At 29.1% G+C, this 13,147-nt stretch overlaps 1 protein-coding gene across 1 annotated transcript in view; it reads left to right on the top strand.

Moving 5' to 3' along the window:
• LOC129961609 (synaptogenesis protein syg-2-like) overlaps positions 1 to 13,147 on the top strand; it is a 251,873-nt gene that overhangs the window by 199,554 nt on the left and 39,172 nt on the right. The window lies entirely within an intron of this gene.

Raw genomic sequence — 13,147 nt, 5'->3', positions numbered from 1 at the left:
GATAGGATATATTTATGTGGTGAATTATGTGGTTAGTTAAGGTGCCAGAAGGCGCCTTAGATATGAGGATGAGATGGTTGGTTCTCGCCACTCGGGTTTGAACAGAAATGTTAGGAGTCGATTACTTCCTACCGATGACTGAACGTACCGTACTTCCTACGGGAGGGGTTGTACCGAGACCTGTCATGACCCTTAGGTCTCAACTTTAGTTCCCGCCAGTGTTGCTGTCGGGGCGGTCCGGTGAATCAGATAAATCCGTGTCCCTTACTGGCGAGTCAGATTAGCCGGTTATGGTTAAGTGCTCTTTGAATAATTAATTAATTTTTAGAAATGTTTGCAAATTAATTTATTTTAATCAATATGCTGATATTTGTCTACGAAAGTATGCTTAAAATACACATGTGAAGCATTTGGAGTTATAGATCTCCCATAAGGGTCAATTTCAAATCAGGTTGCTTCTGAGCAACAGTACCAAATAAACGGTTAAAACAGGAAATATAATTTATTTGAAAAACTTTCATTATCTTAATTTTCGATTCGTGCGAAGAACCGTCGTGTAAGCAGGTCTGGAGTATGTTAAATCCACACCAGCAGAAGGGCCAACCGTCCTCTCGCTGGTGTGGTATGGAAGTTTAGATAGGGCTGCCAGCTCAGTTGTCGTCCTCTCCAAACCGTGAACCGTCCTCTTTACCATGGTTCAAAATTACTAGGTCCATCCCAAAATAGCCATAGTGTTTCTTTAAACCGGGACATTAATATAACTAAACTAAGCTAAAACCTTAACTAAACATAAACCTAAACTTATCTTAATTAGAATGTACTTTAATTCTCATTTTGTCCTTTAATTGGCGTGCTTATTTGTCCTTGAATAATGATATTTTCATAAGCAGCTCGACTCACGATGCATATTTTGGAATACTGTAGGTAATGTTTTAAAACCATTACCTGTATGATGTTAATCATTGAAGTTATTAATTACATATTTTCCTGCAAGACGCGTTGGAGCATCTGAAATATCATTCTATGATCATTACTATCGCTTTATTTCATAATGGATTTCTATTCCATTTATTCACAATGGCAAACTAACCCAGAATTTGTAGAATCTCTGATTTCGACTTGAGAAATCCGACATCAGTTATTAAACCAAAGATTTATTGACACAAATCACATAATTATGTCATGTTTTGCTAGCAGCCTTTCATGACCAGCATTTTCTCCATTTAAAAGGCCAATTTTCACTTCAATTGAATCTCATTCAGAATTTGATATTTACGGTTCCTATATACAATGATATTCTAACAAAGCATTTCTGAACTGCAAATTATGATAGATATTTAAAAATCAAGACAAAATATCAAGTTAATCTATCATTATAATAATAAGGAGCATTTTGCATCCAACTGTATGCTAACTAGTTTAAAACATGTCGATAAAAATAATTAAAAATAACAATCACAATTATTCAATTTACAGATTCAGATTACAGATTTCAACATGTCTCAGAAAGGAAATATTCTTCAAGACTTTTCTAGAAACTATAACAAATTAGCAGAATTTTCAGAATTATTCCTTTTTCGTTGCTTTAACAATAAAAATGGTATAGATTTCTTTCAAATAATGGAAAGTGTTGTTAAAAACGAAATATCATTTCTTTTTTCTTTAATTTAGTAAAATTGGAGAAAAAAAGATTGGAAGTCAACTAAATTGTAATCTTTGTAAAGATGTCAAATATGTAATTTGAAATGGCCCTTGCAAATGCTTTTTATAGTTCATATCAAAAAATGCTAAATTTTGCTTCTTTTTCAACTACAGGATACATAGTTGGATTTTAAAAATTCTATTTAAAAATAGCTTTAAATTATACTTGCCTACACCTTGTAGTTCTAAATCCTGGGGTTTTATCTAATGAGCGCCTTTTCTTTACTCTTGGTAATATCTGCAATGAATGAATTATGATTAAACAGATAATAAATAATTAAATATACAAGTGCATGTTATTAGACAGTATATTTATGCGTTAAATATTGTTAGCAGTTCGTTTAATAATTAATCGGGTTATGAATTTAATTATGAAGTATCAAAATTTTGTAAGAGATTGTGATTGTATCTTTAGCACCTAAAGAGAAAAAGCATTCAATAAAAATAATTTTGAAAATTGCCGTGAAAAAGTTTTTGGGGACTTTAAAATGTATCATTCTTGTTCAGAAACGTTTTGAATAGCACTATTTTGAATCGAAATCAAAAGTGAAAACACAAATTCTTCACGGATAATGTAGCACTCTGCTCTCATTTTAATATATCTAAAAATAAAATTTTGCAGGCGCTGTTTACAAGAAAGATATTTAGAACTCTAGAATATTAGTACTAACATTTGACTGGCTTTCTTAGTACGTATGATTTGGTGACAAAACTTTAGAATTGTTTGCGTATGGATATGAAGCTATTGGAGCGCTTCGATTTTATTTTAGAAATCAGAATTGGACTATTCACAGCTTATTTCGGAGAAACACTTTATATTATGGCAAATTGTCCATATGATTTCTACAAAAATTTCTAAAATGTATTTAATAATATCTTACCACCGAGTTCAGATGTTTTAGAATTATATGAAATATTTTAGGAGGAAGTATATATCTTCGTAAACTCACAGTATTATAAAAGCGAAATTACAAAAAAAAATGTATATTTAAAGAAAAATCTAAATTAAGTTTAAACGAAGAAAATGGGTTCGATATTGCGAATCTATCTCACAAGTAGCATTTTTACATTTTATTATACTAATTATACTTAGATAAAAGATTATAATCTTTAAAAATTTCAATATCGGTTGTTTGATAATCACGACACATTTTTAAAAAAGTCCTTTTGAAATAATATTTTTTGGTAGCCTTTCTGAACATGCTTATTTCAACATAATAAATCAAAAACGTAATAAAACAGATATATGAAATCTATTACGTGATCTTATACTAAAATTATATATCTCTTTTAACTTTTGGGCAGTATTGTTTGGCGAGTAGATGCATCTTTCCTGAGCATATAAGAAATCTCTAAAGTGCCATAAAACTACTCATATACGCTATATTTAATGACATATTTTTAAAGCAAAGTATTGAATAAAATCATTAAATTAATATTTGTTTTATTTATTTGCTTACACATCGCCTCTTATATCCCACAAATATAATTTACAGGTTTATATTCATTGCATTTATTTGCACACACTTTATTGCTCCTTTATAGTGAAATTATTTGAAAAGAAAATAATTTCACTTTCTGCATATAAAAAAGAATCTATTTGTTTTACCCTCTTCAATATCCTTTCCGATTTTTGTCATATATTTTAGTATTATCATATATAATATTTCTAAATCAACAAGTAATAGAGTTAAACAAGTAATCTGTTAAAGATTTAACTTCTATTTCTTATTCTTCTTTTTTCACAATGTTGGTCTTTCGTATGATTTTTCTTTTATTTCGAAAACGCAAATTCATTCTGACCATATTTACAAATACTTATAAGTGAAATATAATATATCTCTTTATATGATGATGTATTCCCTTTATGTTACAAAGAAAAATAATATGAAGATGGTAATGTTTACAAAGGAACAAATTTTGAAATTCTTATAAAATATGTTTGCGAAGCAAGGTACCTATAAATATTCTAAATTTCTATTAAAACGCATTGTCTGTCTGTAAGGAAATCAGTTCTAGAATCTTCCTTTTTTTATCCATATCTTATTTCAACGTGGTAAGACTTTGGAAATAACTATGAAAAAGGTCCAGATTATTCTTTCATTTCCCTCTGCGCTGCAATCTTCTTTTGTAGGCGAGCCTTCACAAAAAATTCTTTATTTGACATATTCATCCATCGAGCTTCCCGCTATGAAATGTCAGAGAAATACTTTAAGCCCATACACAAACAAATATAGCGATATAAGCCAAAAAAACGACTACATTTTCTACTAAGAACAAATTTGATTCCTCTAGTTCTTGAGTGGCAGACAAGGAAAGGATATACGATTTCAGGAGCTGACGCAGTATGAAAATGTCTAGTATGGTCAATATTTATATTACATAAATTTAAATATTGTGTTCCATATATCTAGTTATATGTATCACACTAACTACAGAAAAAACGAAGTAGTCTATGAAACGAAAATGTAAATAGCTTTGATACTAGAAAAGTAGTATTAAAATCATTTTTCCAGTAAAAAAGTGAACTTGCCAGTAGATGATATTAAAATGTCTATTGGTATTCGAAGACTTTTAGATGTGAGTGGTTATACATTTAAAAAAACAATATATTTGTTTTTAACTTTTTTGTATACAAAGACATTTTAATCGTCAAATCCAACCTCGGAAATCTGATTAATCGTCATGTTCCTGAGAACTTCTCGGGGCTGAAAAGTCCATTTTCGGAATAATGTCTGTCTATTTGTGAATGCTATCACTCAAAAATTGGAGTGATTTTCAATAATTAATTTGAAAGGTGGTCTTTACAATACTGTACGTATGTATAAAATTCCATTAATATATATACAATTAATCATAAGAACAAAATGATATAAAATTGGAATTCAGCATGTGATTTTTTTCGCCAGAATTGTAGGTTTGTAATGAATTTTAACGGTAGTCAATTAAAGGAAAGATGTCGAAATTTATATCTGATTTTACCAATCATATTACAAACCTGTACATAAAAGTAATCAAAATATGAAAGGATGCTTCAGGCGGATATAACTGAAACTGCGTATGATACATCTCATTCAAAATTCCTCTCGGCAAGTTGGAAGGCAAATGTTGATTCCTTTACATCTAAGTTACTATCTGGAAACTTGCTGATGTTAGAAACAGTCAAAATTAGGGTCAAAAAATCACATTTTAGACCCTAACTTCTAAGATATTGCATTAATCGAAAAACTTTATATGCAAAAGTTATTCATTTTAATGAGGCGCTAATTTGGCTGATTGGATTTATTTTTCTATCTTCAATATTAAGGAAGTTACAGCGAAATGAAAATTTCAACCCCACACCTTTTCCACCCACTTTGATGTAGATGCGCCAATCACGAATTCATTCGGGATTTTTAAATTTCTAACATATTCTAATTCAGTTAGATTCCAAGCCAAATTACTCTAATTATCTTTAGAACTGAGGAAATTTTCTCGGTCTTGAGATGGTCTTAGGTCTTGAGATGAGAAACATTACAATAGGTAGGAATCTACCTAATGCTTTAACTCTGCAAGTTAAACATATGCACCTACAAAAGGATCACTTGGAAAAGGCCATAAAAGATTATTTAAAATTTATATATTTATAATTATCTGCCTTTTTATTGCATGATTTGGTGAATTATATTTTTCTTTACTTAGACTTCAGAAATTTCTGCTCACCAATGTTAGCATTCAATTCAGTGTTAAGGCTCTGTCATTCATTCGAGGGGTAACTTAGACTAGACAACAATGTGAAGATAGCGATCTAAGCATAATATCAGCATTTTTGCTGATAGTTGTTTGAGAAGACTGGTAAAAATATAAATAATATTATTTTTGGACTGTAGAGCTTAGAGGATTTCATTAACAGACACCTTATGTACGTGCTGGGATAACCCTATCAGTTTGGTTATGTTAGAATTTTGTTGTATCTGGTGTACTTTATTATATTGATTACAATATTGATCAATATAATAAACAATACTGATTACAATATTGGATGACTACTTATGATTTTAAACAATCAAATGCAAATCTCACTATGAAATAAAGCGATCATTGAAGAGGGTATAAATTCACGAGTGAAGAATATTTTAAGTAACAATTCTTATGCAAAGTATAAATACCGAATCTCTGATTAATATTCTACAGGCTCAATGTCTCTCGTCGAATATTTCCAATTATTTTGCTTCATGTGAAAAAATTTCAGTAATTTGAAATAAATAAAAGAGACCAAGAAAGATTGAACCAGGTTTCTATTGTTCTAATAGAATACAATATTATTAAAATATTATTATGATCATATAATTAATGGAACTGTTGACTTTCTAGCTATTAAACTGAATCTTGTAAAAAGTACATTATAATTTTTCCAAAACCAAAATAGTTAAAAAGACTGAATGTGAATTCTTGTACATGTCATAGGGACGCGCTATTGTGGCACTGATCATATAAATCTAAATATACTGCATTATTTGCTTTTTATTCTCAAAGCATGCGGGGCAATGACAGTAAAATACATCCTAAGTATCAAACAACTCTAGTATTGATAAGGTTAGGTTATGGTAATAGTGAGATTATAGTTGCAACAAGTATAACATGGATCAAATTAATTTATCAAATGCTGCATTAATATTGTTACGAAAAACTCTGCCTAGTGGTGTATAGTGTAAAATCTACAGGCTTAACAACAAATAACGATCTCAATCGATATATCATCAAAATCCTTTCACTTCATGAAACTTTCATTTTTATCGTCACATTTGCCAAGGCATCCATTCAGCTGCCTAGTTACCTGTAAAACTCTCTTTCTTACTATAAAACTAGCTGCTAAGGGAAGCAATTTACAAATACACAGCAGTATCGCCGTGTTACATTAAATTATTTTTATGATTGTGTTTGGTATTATCGAAGCTCTAAGGAATCGTAATTAACTTTGGCATCAGGCAGATGCTACACATATATTTTCTGAGAGCACTAAAATTTTATGAAATGAAGTGCGAGTCACCAAGAAATGAAAGTTTCGTAATAAATACAATTGTTTTGAATTAGGCAGAATTGCGTTAGCCTATTTGCATTATTTATGTCTTCATTGGTATGGTCTAAAAACACAAAAAGCATCCAGACCTCACAAGTATTTATTCGTATCCTTTATCTAATCAAAATGTACTCGTCTGACTATACGGTATTCTTACGTCATACCTCTTCTTAACTAGCAATAATCCGAGAAAAAGCATTTCTTATTCTCGATATCTAATTGGCAATAAATCGTACATCTAGCATTCTTCATTTTTTTATTAATCGCATTCGTTTATAATAGACAAGACACACATAACTGTAATTGTAAATTATTCTTCTAATGCTGAAAGTCCTACGACAAAGGATATTAACAAAAATTTTCAGTAGATTTTTCTTATTATTTTTGCTTGATGTATATAAAAAAGAAAAATTTGTCTTCACGGCAACATTTTTTCTGTGAGCGTTTCATCATAACATAATTACAATTGCATGATGATGTTTTCCAGTAAATATTCGTAATATCTCATAACACTTGTCAGGTTTTAAAATAAATTTTATATTGCAATACATCCATACATAAGTATAAGAAATTTTTCTCTGCTTATAAATTGTATCTCTAAAAACACCATGAATGAAAAATCTAATGCAAACATTGAAGTGAGAACAAATCGAGTTCTACTCATAAGATATACGATATGTTTACAAAAAATATACAAATCAAATAAATCATCTAGCTATACTGGTCAGATAAATAGATACCATTAACTTCGATTTTGATACAAAAATACTCCAGAAATTTCGCCATCTGTTACAAAACATCGGAGGAAAAAAAAACTTCTATTTTTTTTTTCTGTTGCAAATCGTGATAAATTTTGGATACCTTCTTGAATTAAAAGATATCATCATTTGTGTTATTTATCATTACTGGCGTTTATTTCACTCGAATAATTTTACTGCTAATAAAAAGAAATAAGTTATATGTTCTAATGTTGATTATGTTATTAAGTGAACAAAATTCTACATCCTTATAATAGTCCTGATAACAGTGTAAAAATTTTTGATGGAATTTTTTGTGATTAATTAATCAAATCCGAATTTTGGAATTTCAAACAGAAGAAAGTTGATTGTTAATTCAGGAAGAAAATATTCTTCTTCTTCTTCATTTTCATTATGTTACAGATAAAAGAAAAGTTTAATTTTGGATTTTATGATTGTATTTACACTTCAATAATTTTTCTCATAGAGCAATGCATAAGAAGTATGTGGTTAAAATTATAAAGTCAAAATTTGACTTTTATTGGACGTAATTTTGAATACTTTTGAATTCTGATTTTATCTTTGATATTTTTTGTTTAGCTTCTATATATATTGGCATCGCCCCATGAAAATTAGAGATCATTCTTTTTTCTCAATTTCGGTAGTTTTGCTTTTGATCGTTATTTTTTATTTGTTCTATTTAATCTTTGATTTTTGTTATTTTTTTATATATTGGTCACTTATTGTTGATGGTTTAATAAATCTGACTGTGCTGTACAGAGACAGGTTGTTCCTATTTTAAATCAAACTACAAGCTTGATTAAAGACTTATTTCTTTGATATAACGGATGAACTTTTTTTATTTTGGTTTATTTTTTTCTCATTACCGATCATTTGGTTGCAGTTTTTTTATTCATTGATTAGCCGTCTTTGGTGGCATATTGGTTCTCCAGGTATATTGTTTATATTTAATTTCCGTTAAATAGTTTAGATGTAACTTCATGTCCATGATTCTCATATATTAAAGTTATGGTATTTTAAGGATTTCATACACTCAATTCATAAAATATATGAATCGTCCTAATGGTGATCAATCCCATAACATCACAAAACTATTAAAAACGTAAATGTGTGATTCATCCGCCTTCTAAATTTTACTATATTGCATAGGTTCATCTTTTTATTCTTTCATAAACTATGCAAATAATAAACAAAATCCTTCTTCTTTAGCTTTCGACTATGGAAAAAAAATCAGGGAACTAAATATCTGATTAAACAATGAAAACATATTGAATTTTAGAACATGAATGTAATTTAACTTTTGAAATTAGGAAAACAAATATTTTTTAAATTCAAACATTCTAGAAAAATTTTCACCACTATTTATTAGCTATTATTAAAAACGCAGTGATATTTTTAGAAGCTATCGGAGAAACTAACACACAAAAATCGATAGTTTTTAAGAAATTTAAATATTGATTAAAATTTCTCACATCGCTCTGAGGTGCATATTGCCATCCTACAGGGTATATATGTACTAAATGCCTTAGTTGTAAGTCAAATAGTCTAGCCTGTGAAGCGTCAACACACATTCGCACATTTGTCTTTATTAATCGTAGAGATTAAGGAAATAGAACTATAGTAATCTATTTCTTAAAATCTGTATTCAAACTTTACGTTTCTGTGCTTTTTCCCATGCCATCTGTTTCGCTTCAACGCATATAGCACTATCTAAGAATTTTAATCATTTCCATTCCTCATCCTTAACAACCCACGTCATATTTTCTCTCCTTTCAATTTACAATTTCTTCTTAGTGCTGCAGTTTTCATTCAGCAATACAATTTAAAGCCCACAGTCAACGAACTCTATAATATAGATAGCGGTGTTCATCTCTATAGGCTGTGAAATCCCGTTGCGTTTCTTCACCACATTATTACTTTTATACAAAGAATAAGAAATATTGCTTTACACACACGCACATATATACATATATATTTTCTAATAAAATATGTATAAACTTAAATATATATATATATATATATATATATATATATATATATATATATATATATATATATATATATATATATATATATATATATATATATATATATATATATATATATAGTATAACATCAATATAATATATAGATAAACACTATTTCACTTAATTTTTACTTAAAGTAACATTTGTTTGAAATATCATCAAGAAACAAGAAATTTCATTCCTGAGTTTTTAGAAGAAAGAGACAAAACATTTATCTTCTGTGCATTAAATTTAAAGTTAATAAAACAGCGCTTGAAAGATCTTGATAAGTGTACTCATGATTTCCATTCATAAGACAAAAATGCACGCAACAAGTACAGATAAACTTAAAAGCTGAGTATTTTTATTCTAACCAAACCAGACTGCTCATAAACGATCTTCATTAGGTATACTCCCTGTAAGAAACTATAGCAGTAGTAATCATTAGATTTCATAAAAGAGATTAGAGATTTAGTAGATGGCATAAAGAGAACATGTTAGATTAGACATCTAAGCAGATATGGAATTAAAGAAGAATGACAATACTATTAGAAGAAAGCTCATAACAAATCAATTTTTTTTAAAAAAAAAGTTGAATTCAATCGAATAAAAGATGATTTTTTCCTCAAAAAAATCTCTACAGGACATATGATTTGTAGAATTCACCAAGCAACAAATTTTAGTAAAAACGACATATCTCAATGTTGTAAGACAATGGAAATGGTTTATCACCTCATTAAAGAATATAAATTTTGGTGGGAAAAAAAATTAAAAGGCCGAATAAAGGGGTTCATCTTTTCATTTAAAGAAATCGTGTATATCCTTGTTTCCTTGGATAAGTAATTTTTCACCAACGTGGGCTAAAACAACACTAATTATCTTTATATACAGTGAAAATTTTATCTTTGAAGTATTTTCAATTGTGCCGAAGACCTACTGACAAAGATCTTCATAAAGAACTTGTTCTACTGCATGATGATTCGGAAAACTTTAAACTGAAGGAGTTGATCGATTGTCATCAACTGATCTTTTTGATTACTTAAGGGTTACCATTGTGTTCTAATATTGCGTGGTGATTCTGCGTTGTAATGTGCTTTGAAAGATAAGAGGGAAAAAAGAGTATTTAAAGGGTATTTCATTAACTTGATAGAGCAAAAAACCTAGATATTATTTCAATTGGTTATGAATATTTTTTGTCTGCCATACTCTTAAAAATTATATTTATTTACTTATTAACATGATTGCGAGTATGTTATAATTAGGTTGTAATGTATGCATACAAGTTTATGTGAATGTGAACGTTTTCGTCGACACATAAATGGCTGTAAACAATTCATGATAATTTGATGACATGATGATTCATGATGATTTGATGATTCATGATAATTTGATGACAATTTACTGTTTGAATCTACAAAGACCGTATGAATGGAGAATGTCAAACAAAAAATTTTTGATGTGGAAAAAAAATTAATTAATTCGTTTCTATTTTATTATCTTCATTTCTTATTTTAATTAAAATTGTGTAAATTTAATAGACTGACATTATGTTTTCTAGTTAATTGAAATGTTTTAATCGAAAAAATTTATTAAGGAAAAGTTTTTTTAAAAATTTTGTAATCTTAATCTAATCTTAATTTTCCGCGTTGATGAAAGCAATATTTCCTTATTAACTGACATATAGGGGCCAATAAACAAAAGCTAACGTACTATTTCTTTCCAGCGCATGAAATATCTAAAAAAAAATCTATTACTCTAATCGAAATAATCAAATATGCGCCCAAATGCATGTTCACCTGCGATATTTTCTCTTTTTAATATAGTAACAAATTCGTTTTAAATAACTTTTTTATTTTATTGTTCTAATTTTCCCATTTGTTTAATAATGGTGTTTCAATTTCCGTAATTGTTCTAATGTTTTATATTTAACCATTTGTGGAAAACAGCAGCCGAATAACAAACATTTTTCGAGCTAAAAGGTGTAAAAAACAATTCGCCATTTTAGCCCACATTGTCGTTTCCTCTTTCTGCCAAATAAACAGCGCTATTGTGTATTTTTAGAGGGAGGGGGCAAGAACGAAAAAAAAGTGGCAATTCAGCGATTTAAATGCGCATTCTCAGCACAAAGGAGTGCGCCCACTTTTTGCTTCTGTTTATTCTTTGTAAATATTTCTTACCGAATTGTTTTATTTCTTTAAAAATGTCCCTCTGGAGGATATTCAAGCGCGAACTGACTATCCTGCGCGGACCAATGGTTTCCTACCTTTCGGCTATATTGCTAAGTTTTTCAATCCTCCCCCCTCCAGGATTTCAACTTTTTTCAACTTCTCGAAATATTATTTTGAATATTTTCGGTCACATTTCTGACTGGAATTCGTTTAAAAGAAGAAGATAGACGTAGAACTGAAAACACAAAATTGAATTTCTGCTTGATGGAGCCAATATTTTTTGCCTGGGGAGAAAGGCCAACGTTGATCGCGTTTTGTTTTTTACTGTTACAAGATTCTCTCGCTCTTTCTTTTTTTATTATCTCGATTTCCATTGTTTTGAATTCTTGCTATTGATAGGTAGAGATACCGTTCTTCTCTCCCCCCCCCTCCTCCTGAAAAACTTATATAAGGCTTTCGTCTCTATTTCATTTTCTTTTGCCGGAGAAAATTGCTTAAAAATGGAATTTGCAAAAATTACTTTTCTTTCTCAAGCACTGCACGTAAAATGTCTACCACTTACTCGCAATTTCTTTTCTTTAGTTTTGCTTTTCTTTAACTATCTGTTTGGAAACATAGAAATAAAACTTATTCGGCTGCCTCCACTTTAAAAAATAAAAAGAATTGCTCCTATAGTAATTGGTTTAAACAAAATACATTAGTATGATTATTGTATACGGAAGTCAGATAAATTTTCCAATATAAATGTACATGGCAACAGTTAATGATACAATTACTTACTACAAAAAGAAATTTATTCTGTTTTCTTCCCTCTCGAATACGAAATATACAAAAAGGAAATATTGGAATCGTCAAAAAATAATCTCACGAGATTTTGAGGAATTTCTGTGTTTCAGATCTCCTTGAGTTTGAAAAAAGCATTTTCGTCATTATATCTATCCTCAAACGTTTTGTGCTCAAATATGTCTTGACCTAAATGGAGGGAATTTAGTATATGGACTTATAAACAAATGTGTCTATCTGTTAATTAATTAATTTAATGTTAATTTTTTTATTTAATAAACTAATTACTGTTAATTAATTTATATATTAAACTAAATTAATTTTCAAATTCATCTATCTAACGATTTAATTTTTCTCACCAATTCTATCAAAATTTGAGCGAAATCTATTCAAAGGAAGTCGGTTCTAGCTTTTGAAAGAAAAGTGAATTATGTATCTACAAAACCTAAAGGGCTCTATAAATAAAATTTAATACATAGATTTATATTTAATTGGTAGGCATGTATCAAATTTGTAACCAAATCATTCAAGAGATTTGCTATCTGTTAATCTATATTATTTCCTGAATTTACACGTGATAATTCAAAAATGCATTGATTTAAATAAATGAAATTCGGCATGTCATTTTTATGACTACAATCGTAGTTCTCCATCAAATTTTGGTTTTTAGTC

Source organism: Argiope bruennichi, chromosome 2 (assembly GCF_947563725.1).
Source record: "Argiope bruennichi chromosome 2, qqArgBrue1.1, whole genome shotgun sequence".
In the NCBI taxonomy this organism is placed as follows: Eukaryota; Metazoa; Arthropoda; class Arachnida; order Araneae; family Araneidae; genus Argiope; species Argiope bruennichi.
The sequence above is the reverse complement of the archived record's forward strand: the minus strand, read 5'-3'. Positions and strand labels throughout refer to the sequence as shown.